Source organism: Pseudophryne corroboree, chromosome 7 (genome assembly GCF_028390025.1).
Source record: "Pseudophryne corroboree isolate aPseCor3 chromosome 7, aPseCor3.hap2, whole genome shotgun sequence".
NCBI lineage: Eukaryota > Metazoa > Chordata > Amphibia > Anura > Myobatrachidae > Pseudophryne > Pseudophryne corroboree.
Genome location: NC_086450.1, coordinates 276,788,454 through 276,801,724, shown reverse-complemented (window position 1 = coordinate 276,801,724; position 13,271 = coordinate 276,788,454).

Here is a 13,271-nt window from a genome sequence, read left to right as displayed (position 1 = left end):
AGGGGCGATGGGGAGGTAGTACCTCTGCAACTTTTTTGGAGAACACGTCCGCAAAATCTGCATAACACCCTGGCAATCCTGGCAAACTTAGCTGCGAGAGCCTGACTGGAAGGCTCAAGCAACTCCTGAAACAATCAGTACCCCAACTAAGAATCTCCCTAGAGACCCAGTCAAATTGAGGATTGTGGGCCCTTAACCAGGGTAACCCCAACACCAATGGGGCAAAAGTACAGACAGTCACATAAAAGGACAATTTTTCAGAGTGTGTGGCTCCAATAAACAAAGAAATCTGGCTAGTGCAAGAGGTAATTTTACCCTGGGATAATGGTTCCCCGTTTAACCCACAAATCTCAATTTCCGATGCCAAGGGTACTAAGGGAACAGAGTGTTTCAGGGCGAATTGGCGGTCCATAAAAACCCCGTCGGCCCCACTGTCCACAAAGGCCTCAGTCTTGACAGTTTGACCGAGGATCTTCAAGGTCACCGGAATGATAAAAGTCTTCTTGGGAAATTCTGACTTCTGGCCTGACAGGATATTTCCCATCACCCTCAGGCCCTGAAGTTTTCCGGCTTTTCTGGGCATGATACTACCACATGACCTTTATTCCCACAGTACAAACACAACCCCTGCTGTCTCCTCCGCGTCTTCTCACGCGAGGAGAGGCGGGTAGCCCCAATCTGCATAGGCTCCTCAGAAAATTCCTCAGAGTCTGAGGTTCCCTTGGGAAGGAAGGAAATCTCTGTCTCCCTTTCAAGCCTACGCTCTCTCAGCCGTCTATCCACCCGGATGGATAACTGCATGAGCTGATCCAAGCTATCAGGCAAGGGATATTGTACCAGTTGGTCCTTTATCTGGTTAGAAAGACCTCTTCGGTACTGGTGTCTCAGGGCTGGGTCATTCCACTGGGTATCATGGGCCAACCTCCGAAACTCCGTACAGTAAACCTCAACTGGCCTTCGCCCTTGCTTAAGGATCGAAATCTGAGCCTCGGCTGAGGCCGTCTTGTCAGGGTCATCATACACCATGCCCAGTGCCGTAAAAAAAGCATCAACACTTTTAAGCGACGGACAGTCAGGCTGCAACCCATATGCCCAGACCTGTGGGTCTCCTTGTAGCAAGGAAATCACTATGCCCACCCGCTGAATCTCCGACCCAGAAGACTGAGGCCTAAGCCGGAAGTATAGCTTGCAGCTCTCCTTGAAACAAAAGAACTGCGAGCGATCTCCAGAAAAACGATCCGGGAGATTTACTTTCGGCTCCTTAACCCCTGCAGGTGCTGCTGCTGCGGGAGCTCCACCAGCAGCCTGGGAGGTGTGCATTTTAATGGACAAATCATTAAATTGTCGAGTCAGGACCTGCACCTGATCGACCACCTGTTGCAACGTATTTTGAGGGGTATGCTCCATATTCCCACAAAATTTCAACAGGAGTATTAGGCTGCTGAATATGTTATGCACACCAGTGCCTGCAGGAAAGTACTGGTGTCAGAACTGTTATGCACTCCAGTGTCTGCAGGAGTGTACTGGTGTTTGAACTGTTATGCAAAACAAATGGACTCACAGACAAACTGGGGAATATGACATAACGTACACAGAAGGTAATAGGGTAACAAAATACACACAAAGTGAACAGAGAAGCCCAGAGGCTAAGGAACTGGGTATCTCCTTTGTATTAGAACTGCACAGATGGAAAAAGCAAGATGTTGTGTTTTAATACATAGAGAACCCGAAATGCTGTTGCTAAGGGCAACAGCAAAACCCTAAAGGGTTACCAACGGGTGTGGCAGTAAACTCCTTGGTCAGAGATGGAATGATAGACACAAGGAGAGTCTCCACAATCCTATTTTTCACTTGCAGTGCACAGGTTTTAGCTTACTGCCACTAAACTGACCCCTGACACCTAGCACAGTGAGACAGGATTAGACAGGCAAGTCTTAGAATACAGCCGCAAACTTGCTAAGTTCACAGAGTGGTAACAGAACCCCAGCAAGCTAAACGACTGACTCCAGTCTTACTGCTAGGTCTGGATTGGCAGAGTGTAATACCAAATCCCCAGGCCTATTTGCAGTAAGCAACAAACAAATACAAAGCTACACAGTACTGGCTAACTTTCATGAACTGACTAACCAACAAAGATTCAGCAGCATCTGCTTACCCTGAAAAGAGGCCTTATAAAGCAGGTGCTGTCCACGCCCCACTCAGACCTCACAGACTGTGAGCACAAAAACCAGCACCGGATCCCCTGCCGTGCACAGAGCCTATAACCACTGCACAGCAAAAGACCCGAACCGGAGTATCAGCTGCGCTCAGGTTACTCCACTAGCACTTGTCTCCCGGTTGCCATGACGACGTGGCAGCACAGGGCAGGAGACCCTAACACTACTTCACAGTTAATTAGGCAGATAAACAGTCCTACATTGATTAATTCATGTGGATTCCACAGGTTTGAATATTTTGAATCAGAGCATTTTCTCTGGGGAGAGAAATGTAACATGAATCAGATTTGCATGTAACATGAGTCCAAAGGAGGATTGGAATGGAAAACCAGCCCGTGAAATTTTATGAAACAGCCCTAATGAAGGAGGGGTCTGTTAAAAGCGTCTGAGGAGAAGCGTAAACTTGCCAATATGCCATTTACGACACGGAGTGGCAAGGAACGGCTGAGGCCCTGGCCTATGTTCATGGCTAGTGGTTCAGATTCACATGAGGATGGAAGCACTCATCCTCTCGCTAGAAAACTGCAGTGCCACTCCTAGATGGGCCAGGTGTTTGTGTCGGCCACTTGGGTCGCTTAGCTTAGTCACACAGCTACCTCATTGCGCCTCTTTTTTTCTTTGCATCATGTGCTGTTTGGGGGAAAATTTTTTTAAATCTGCCATCCTGTCTGACACTGCAGTGCCACTCCTAGATGGGCCAGATGTTTGTGTCGGCCACTTGGGTCGCTTAGCTTAGTCACACAGCTACCTCATTGCGCCTCTTTTTTTCTTTGCATCATGTGCTATTTGGGGACTATTTTTTTGAAGTGCCATCCTGCCTGACACTGCAGTGCTACTCCTAGATGGGCCAGGTGTTTGTGTCGGCCACTTGTGTCGCTTAGCATAGCCATCCAGCGACCTTGGTGCACCTCTTTTTTTCTTTGCATCATGTGCTGTTTGGGGACTATTTTTTTGAAGTGCCATCCTGCCTGACACTGCAGTGCCACTCCTAGATGGGCCAGGTGTTTGTGTCGGCCACTTGGGTCGCCAGCAACCTTGGTGCAAATTTTAGGACTAAAAATAATATTGTGAGGTGTGAGGTGTTCAGAATAGACTGAAAATGAGTGTAAATTATGGTTATTGAGGTTAATAATACTATGGGATCAAAATGACCCCCAAATTCTATGATTTAAGCTGTTTTTGAGGGTTTTTTGTAAAAAAAACACCCGAATCCAAAACACACCTGAATCCAACAAAAAATTTTCAGGGAGGTTTTGCCAAAACGCGTCCAAATCCAAAACACGGCCACGGAACCGAATCCAAAACCAAAACACAAAACCCGAAAAATTTCCGGTGCACATCACTACTTCACAGTTAATTAGGCAGATAAACAGTCCTACATTGATTAATTCATGTGGATTCCACAGGTTTGAATATTTTGAATCAGAGCATTTTCTCTGGGGAGAGAAATGTAACATGAATCAGATTTGCATGTAACATGAGTCCAAAGGAGGATTGGAATGGAAAACCAGCCCGTGAAATTTTATGAAACAGCCCTAATGAAGGAGGGGTCTGTTAAAAGCGTCTGAGGAGAAGCGTAAACTTGCCAATATGCCATTTACGACACGGAGTGGCAAGGAACGGCTGAGGCCCTGGCCTATGTTCATGGCTAGTGGTTCAGATTCACATGAGGATGGAAGCACTCATCCTCTCGCTAGAAAACTGCAGTGCCACTCCTAGATGGGCCAGGTGTTTGTGTCGGCCACTTGGGTCGCTTAGCTTAGTCACACAGCTACCTCATTGCGCCTCTTTTTTTCTTTGCATCATGTGCTGTTTGGGGGAAAACATTTTAAATCTGCCATCCTGTCTGACACTGCAGTGCCACTCCTAGATGGGCCAGATGTTTGTGTCGGCCACTTGGGTCGCTTAGCTTAGTCACACAGCTACCTCATTGCGCCTCTTTTTTTCTTTGCATCATGTGCTATTTGGGGACTATTTTTTTGAAGTGCCATCCTGCCTGACACTGCAGTGCCACTCCTAGATGGGCCAGGTGTTTGTGTCGGCCACTTGTGTCGCTTAGCATAGCCATCCAGCGACCTTGGTGCACCTCTTTTTTTCTTTGCATCATGTGCTGTTTGGGGACTATTTTTTTGAAGTGCCATCCTGCCTGACACTGCAGTGCCACTCCTAGATGGGCCAGGTGTTTGTGTCGGCCACTTGGGTCGCTTAGCTTAGCCATCCAGCGACCTTGGTGCACCTCTTTTTTTCTTTGCATCATGTGCTGTTTGGGGACTATTTTTTTGAAGTGCCATCCTGCCTGACACTGCAGTGCCACTCCTAGATGGGCCAGGTGTTTGTGTCGGCCACTTGGGTCGCTTAGGTTAGTCATCCAGCGACCTTGGTGCAAATTTTAGGACTAAAAATAATATTGTGAGGTGTGAGGTGTTCAGAATAGACTGAAAATGAGTGTAAATTATGGTTATTGAGGTTAATAATACTATGGGATCAAAATGACCCCCAAATTCTATGATTTAAGCTGTTTTTGAGGGTTTTTTGTAAAAAAACACCCGAATCCAAAACACACCCGAATCCAACAAAAAAATTTCAGGGAGGTTTTGCCAAAACGCGTCCAAATCCAAAACACGGCCACGGAACTCAATCCAAAACCAAAACACAAAACCCGAAAAATTTCCGGTGCACATCACTACTTCACAGTTAATTAGGCAGATAAACAGTCCTACATTGATTAATTCATGTGGATTCCACAGGTTTGAATATTTTGAATCAGAGCATTTTCTCTGGGGACAGAAATGTAACATGAATCAGATTTGCATGTAACATGAGTCCAAAGGAGGATTGGAATGGAAAACCAGCCCGTGAAATTTTATGAAACAGCCCTAATGAAGGAGGGGTCTGTTTAGGGGGTTGAGTTCATCAACGGGGGCTTGCTCCCTCCTCATAGGGCCTGATTCTGAATTCTGATTGTGGATGTAGTTGCAGCCTTCCTTGCATTTGTTTCTGAGACTTTATGCTAAAACCTTTACAGTACCCTTCCCTGGTGTACATTCGCCTACTTTCAGTGTCTACAGATGCTGAAATTATGCTTTGTGCATCTTTAGATGCTACTATCAGTTGCACCATTGAAATTTTCACCAGCCCTATACTAGGTGCAGATCATCAGTCTGAGTATGGCCTCCAAAGTGAGCTATTCAGCATCTGTACATATAAATTTATCGACATATACAGTATAAAAGCCAAATACCACTGACTGACTCACTGACTCATCACAAAATCTCCAGAACCATGAGGACTAGGAACTTGAAATTTGGACAGTAGCTTTGTTTTGTGACGTAGGCACCCACTAAGAAGTAATATTTCAAAAGTACACCCCCAAAGGGGTAAAATTTGTTTTTTTATAAATTCATCATTATCTTTTAACCCTTTCAGTGGTATGTCTGGAAATCTTCTGGGGTAGCCAGCACTTAGACAGATTCTTCAAATGAATATGCTAGTTCTAATAGCGAACAGGAGAAGTCTGATATGGCTTCTGCCCCTTTAGGGACACGTTCCAAGGTGGTAAAAGATATCCACTCAGAAAGCCACAAAGAAATCGCATGCGGAGGGGCAAGCAATGTAAATGGCAGGGGAAAGGTAGGCCGTCCCCCTCTGTCCAGAAAAGTTTAATTTTCAATCTTTCTTCTCATGAACTATCAGATGGTGAGACTAGTCTTTTATCCAAGGGACTGTCATTTGTGCCCACCTCCCATTTTTACAGCTTTGAGTGGGAGGTGGAGAAGTATGAGTTGGCAAGAAGCCTCAGACTTAGAGAACATTTTGGTGCCGAGGTTGTCAACAGGGAAGAGCAGATACCTCACCGATTTAAGAAATTTTGCACACGATCAAAGTTTGATCCTGTTTCAGCTAATCCTACTATTAAAACCTTTGTAAGATTACTGGATGAGGAAGCTATTTCAGTCTCTAATTCATCTAGTAAAATTCATCCTAATCTCTCTGTATGTGAAAGGCAAGCCCTTTAGACCTTATCAAGCAATAAATATCTAATTATCCACCAAGCGGATAAGGGTGGGGCTATTGTCCTCCAGGACTTTATAGATTATCATAAGGAGGCAAGCCGACAGTTATCCGACATGTCAGTGTATAGAAAATTATCAGGTGACCCGTCAAAAGGCTGTAAAAAGGAATTACATCAACTTTTGTTAGCAGCATTGGACATGGGTTTATTTACTGATAAAATCTTTGAAGCCTTATACCCTTGCTTTCCCAGAATCGCCATTTTTTATACCATCCCAAAGGTACACAAAGGCCTGAATTCTCCCCCGGGACGACCTATTGTCTCCGCGCAAGGTTCCTTATTTCAGCCGGTGGCTACGTTTCTGGATTCCCTGTTGCAGCCGTTGATCCAGAGTGAAGAGACTTTTCTCTTAGATACCACTACGTTCTTGAGGAAATTGCAATCGGTCTCTGGGCTGGCCGAGGACTGTTGGTTGATTGGCATTGATGTTGTCAATTTATATACTTCTATTCCTCATAGTCTAGGATTACGCACATTGCGAGTTTTTCTTGAATCTAAAAGCACTTTTTCCTGTGATAAAATTGAAATTATTTTGCAGCTGTTCGATCTCATTTTGCATAATAATTATTTTTTTATATAACAATGAGTTTTACTTGCAGGTACTGTACAAGGCTGTGCCATGGGCAGCTCAATGGCACCGGCCTATGCCAATGTGGTATTGTTTTCTATTGAGGAAATGGTATTTTTTTCTGACAGCAGTGTAAAGCAGCATATTGTTTTATTTTTGAGGTACATAGACGATCTATTCTTGATTTGGAGGGGTGACATTGGCATCCTCCAAAAGAGGGTGGAGGAACACAATGCCTCAGATAACCCCATCAAGTTCACCTATACCTTTAGTAAAGAAGCATTAGATTTCCTCGATGTACATGTTTCTATTGTTGATCATGCCATTTATACAAGTTTTTTTCCAAGCCCACTGACAGAAATACGTTGTTGAGGGCACAGAGTTGTCATCCAAGATCTTTAATTAAAGGGCTTCCTTATTCCCAAATGCTTAGGGCCTTCCGTATTAACAGCAATTTAGGGATGGCCATACAGCAAATTGATGGCATGGTTCAGAAATTTTTAGAACGGGGCTACAGTGCCAAATCTCTAGAAGAATGTAAACAGAAAGTATTAGCATTGGATAGACAAGCTCTAATTAATGATCCTGTATTGGTTAGAAAAACAAATGAAAAAATCCTTCTGTGGGTCAATAGATATAATGTATCATCACCAGCCATTATCAAATCGGCTAAATCACTTTGGCCTATGTTGCAGAGTGACCATAAATTAAATCTAAGGGAACACAGATTAATGCCATGCTATTTGCGTGGCCGTAATCTAAAGGATATCTTGGTCAGAACAGATACCACCAGAGTACCCCTGAGAGGAACCACTTTCTTATGTAATACCCGGGTGGGCTGTTTCAGGTGCACTTGCACTACGTGTCAATTTCTGTTGACAGGAGATTCATTTAATCATCCTCATTCAGGGAAAGTTTCTAAGATCCTGCATTACTTCACTTGTAACTCTACATTTGTAGTGTACTAGCTTCTCTGCCCTTGTGGGCTCTGCTATATTGGCAAGACAGAGACAAAGTTTAAAGAGAGGATGGGTAACCACAGGGCAGCCATACGTGCGGCATTAATTTCGGGCACGAGCGACCAACCGGTCACGCGGCACTTTGCTGAAGCACATCACACACTAACCAGTCTTCGCTATACGATGATCGTCACGGTCCCGCCGAGCCGACGGGAGGGTGTTTGGTCACTCCAGTTGTTAAAATGTGAAGCAAGATGGATTCATCGTTTGAATGTTATCCATCTTAAGGGGTTAAATGACTCTATATCGTTTGCCTCTTTAAGATGATCCATCTCTCTGTTACAGTATTATGGCCGACACATTATGTTTCCACTTGACACTTATAATTAGAACTTTAGTACCAATAAGCATTTGTATCAACTAGGCATTTGTATATGATATGGAATATAAACTGTATAGCATTGTCTTGTTATTTAGCATGCCTTCAGTTTTCTAGATGTTTTGTATCTATGCAGCTTTTGTTTAGTTGGTGAATGGTTAAGTTTTTCACAGGTGTCAGATCCTTATTGGATTACGTCACCTGTCAGCGCGGCGGCGGGGAGAATGAGCGGTCTCGGCCCTGACGCCAGCATTTCGCTCGTGGTGATCTCTTATAAAAGGTATGTTTGTATTTTTTCTTTTATCCTGATGACAATATTCAAAATATTGAAACGTTGACTATTTCTCCACAAGCCTAAAGTGTCAGTTTGTTTACTTTGAGTGCCGCACCTCTGCAAGTATATATATATATATATATATATATAGTATCAGGGGTCCGGTACTCCAAATTCAAGAAATAACTGCCGGTGCATTCATATGAAACAAATACAATCACCAGCATACGGCACCCACAGCTTAATAGCAGATTCATACTTTTTACTTGCAAGAAGTGTCTAATACATTGGGTATCCTATCTGATAAACACTTCTTTCAAGTAAATAATGAATTTAACTCCTCAAAAACTGAGATCTATTTACATTTGTTTGAATTATTATTGAGTAAACTATTTTTATTTACAGACTAAAGGTTGTGACATGGGCAGTTCTGTGGCCGCAGCTATGCTAATATTTTTATGTTACTATTGAACATTCATTATTTTTAGTTGATATGGAGATTTCTTCAAGAACCCTATTATATACCAAATACATAGATGACTTGTTGATTTTATGGCAGGGTGATATTTTAATTCTTCATGAGCTAATAGATTCACATAATATGTCAGAGAGTCCAGTGAAATTTGCCTATACATCTAATCAACAGTCCATTAATTTCTTGGATGTAAATATTTATATGGTAAATAATAAAATTGTTACTAGCTTATTTATTAAGCCTTCGGATAGAAACACTCTTTTAAAAGCTTAGAGTTGTCAACCTCATACTTTAATTAAGGGTCTCCCTTATTCTCAAATGATTAGGATACGTCGTATGAACAGTGACACGGTGGCCGCTGAGCAACAAATCAATATTATGATTGAAAATTTTGCAGAAGTTATTCTCAGAAACATCTAATTGTCTGCAAGCACAAAGTTATGGCAACAATAGGCAAATATTATTACAGGAAGTTAAATCTGAGGATAGTGATAAAACTAAATACCCTTGGGTTAACTGCTACAATGTAGTCTCACCAATTGTAAACAAAACTGTCAAAAAATGATGGCCTTTACTTCATAGTGATAAACTACTCAAGTTAGGTAATCAGGAGTTAATGCCCTGCTATTCTAGTATTCTAGGGGCTGTAATTTGGAGGATTTACTAGTAAAAACAGACATCTCTAAATTGAAATCTTCTCCAAGAACTGTCCTAACTAATACAAGAGTTGAGTGCTACAAATGTTCATGCGTTACCTGTCAGGTTTTACTTACCGGTGATATGTGCACACACCCCCAGTCATGTAAAATATACAAAATACGACAATACTGTAATTGTAACTCTACTTTTGTAGTGTATCAGATTCTCTGCCCTTGTAGCATGAGTTATATTGGTAAAACTGAATAAGGAGTGCATGGGGAAACATAGGGCAGCCATACGTCGACTATTGAAACTGGTACAATTGAACAACCAGTAGCTCACCATTTACTGTATATGACTATAAACATTTTCTTAATAGTTTGTGCTATAGCATGATCGATTGTATCCCACTTATTTTTAGAGTCGGCAATCGGTCATTAAACCTGTTCGCTGTCAAGCAAGGTGGATACACCATCTGTGGGTAATCAGTCGTAGAGGGCTGAATGAGAATATTTCTTACTGTTTTCGGTAAATCACATGCTATCATGTTGTTATGCCAGTGGATACGTCCAATAGTATTGTTTTATTCTTGCTCTTTTCATTCTGTGACAATGTCTCTGTGTTAGCCAGTTACTACAGGGCTTTGATTACTAGCATTCTTTTGAACATATTGGATACAATGTTGCAATATTTGTAAATCCTGTGAGACAATGTGCTGTATTTGTTTGTGTATTACCATGGTGATGGTTATTGCACCCAGTTTATCCCGCCAAGATGTCCTCGGATGATGAAGTCAGCGGATGGTGCTGCTGCAGGGCGGGTTAGCCGTCCCACCCTGAATGTTGGCATTCACATAGGGGAATCAATACTATAAGAGGTATACATTTTTGTTTAGACTGTATCCCGATGACAATATGTAAATATATTGAAACATTTTATATATATATATATATATATATATATATAAATAGAAGAGAATATTGCGACCCCTTGATGAAGTTAACCTGGCAGTGACCTCATACCAAGTTAAGCAAAATCTTTATATCTTTTAAACTGGTATTATATTGTATTGTGTATATTGTTTTTATCCCAATTTTAAAAAAAGTTTTTTCTGCTCAAATTTATCTTAATTCAATTTTTATGTTTTAAAATTGTACTCAATAAATTTTATATTGTTTTATATAGTTCTACCCTTTCTGATTATTCTTATAACACAAATGTTATATTATATATTTTTATCCAACTATTTTTACTGCATCTCTTTTAGACACCACTGGTCGCTATACCCCCCCCCTCATATATATATATATATATATATATATATAAATCATCTACTGGACTGGCACTCTCCACTAACACTGGGCCTAATTCAGACCTGATTGCAGCAGTAAAATCTTTCTCTAATAAGCAAAACCATGTGCACTGCAGGGGGTGTGGGCAGATATAACATGTGCAGAGAGAGATAGATATGAGTGTGCTATTTTGTTTCTGTGTAGAGTAAATATTGGCTGCTTTATTTTACACTGCAATTTAGATTTTAGTCTTCCAACACACCCCGCCCAAATGTAACTCTCTCTGCACATGTTATGTCATCCCCATCTGCAGTGCACATGGTTTTGCCCATTAGAGTAAAATGTTGTTGCTGTGATCAGGGCTGAATTAGGCCCATATTGTGATCTGGTATCATCTGAGGTACAACAATTATTTCCAATTTCAAGACAAGCAGCACACTCAGAGTCTTTGTAACACATCAGTGTACAGTATTAGCATACTGTGACATACCAACGTTTCGGGGCTCAACCACCTCTTTGTCAAGGTGAATAAACCCAAACAACACTAAAGCATACCTTATAAAGGAGAAACAAGAAACCACTACATGTGCAGTCAGATCCGGGAGTCAACGTCAATTAGGGGACTTCCACCCAAACATTGTTAGATGACATCACCCTGGTGGTTGCTCTTAGCCGTTAGGGCTCCCATTCGGGCTTACCAAACTGAAAGTTAAAAATCCAGAATAGATCCAATTATCATGAAATCACCTGTGATGGATGCTACAAGAACCCATATACTCCATAGAGATATAAAATATGAAATAAAAAAATAAGAAGGCATATTACTGTTATGAATAGAAAAAAAGGGAAAAGAGGAAAAAAATGAAGGCATATGATAAAAACACATACTGTACTGGTTACAAGAAGTGGCAGCATTAAAATGTATACTAGAACAGCAACACTGTTCCACTGAATATATACTAGATGCGGCTATGAAGGTACAGTAGCTGCCAGCTCATCCTGCTGCGGCTCTGGGCTAATGACACCCTGCTAGCCGGCACCAATGACAATTTCTGATTTGTGTTCCACTGTGTGGAATTCAAATCCCGGAAGTGCAGCTACCGGCCGGGCATGAATCAGCCTGGGCCAGTTTTGAAGGTGCCGTAGAAGAGTAAGTATAGATTAGTTAACATTCAGTTTTTTTGTTTGTGTGTCAGTCATAAGTTTAGGGTCTTATAAGTGCATAGTGTAATAATTATATTGTAAAAATAATTAGTAGGGTAGGTTTATAAAAATATGTAAATCTTCTCAATTCTTATGTCCATTCTGTTGTCACTCATATCAACAATACAGTTTAACTTCTAAGAGTGTACTGTACATTTTTTTCTGCTTCTAAGGATTTATTATGGCTACCTACCTATATTATTGTCATAGTTTTAAAATATTGAATTTCAGCTTAATTTTTGTGCATTTAGACTTCTAAAAATGAATATGAAATGTAACGTGAGTCACATGGAATGACCCATATATGCCTGTCAGTAGCTACTGGAGAGTGCAAATACATACTAATCATTATAGCAACTGGCAGCATTAACTAGTTGCCACTGATTGGATGGTTGTGGATTCACCTCTCTAGTATGTTGTGTTTTCTTCATTGCTCATGGCTAAATTAGGGGATTTAGCAGCCATGTAGTAGTATGACTTTTATGCTGTTTGAGCATACCATACCAATAAAGCACAAGACATAAGTTATTGTTAATATATTTTACATATGTTATCGTATAGGTTTTGGATACCTGCGCTCACCCTCTATTTGGTGTTTGTATGTGAGAAATGATGTATCTCTATGATCTGTAAATACCTTTATAAGTCACAATGCTTAGTATAACAGATGGTACAATAATTCATATATAATTGATGATATTGTGATTACACATAAATGCCCTTATAGTAACATGCATATTGTGTGAACATCCGATGTATAGGGAAATTCAACACAAGATTAAATAAAATATGGTATTGCCGCTTGATGAATATCCTAAAAAAAAAAAAAGAGGAAAAAAAAAAAGAGAAAGAAAGTCTTGTGAGAAAAGGAGTGTCTTTGTTCCAGATATATAGGAGTCAGTCTTTATCTGAAGGGATTTCCTTTCCCCTCAGTGTGAGTCTAAACAGTGTGCCCAGAGGCGGTTCTTTTGTCAATAATTGATCGTAGGTGGAGGTCGTGTTCTGGGAGGCCGGCGTCCCGCCTGCCAGGTGCAACTTACCCTCACGATGTGATGTTTAGTTCTCTTTGTTCACTCTGTGGTGAGTGATGATGTGGCCACTTGCGCTGTTTCCGCTGTATCCGTCCCCGGTGGTGTTCCTCAGCAGACAGGGCTGGAAGCCTTCCTGGCTCTGCTGCTAGGCTGCCGGGTCCCG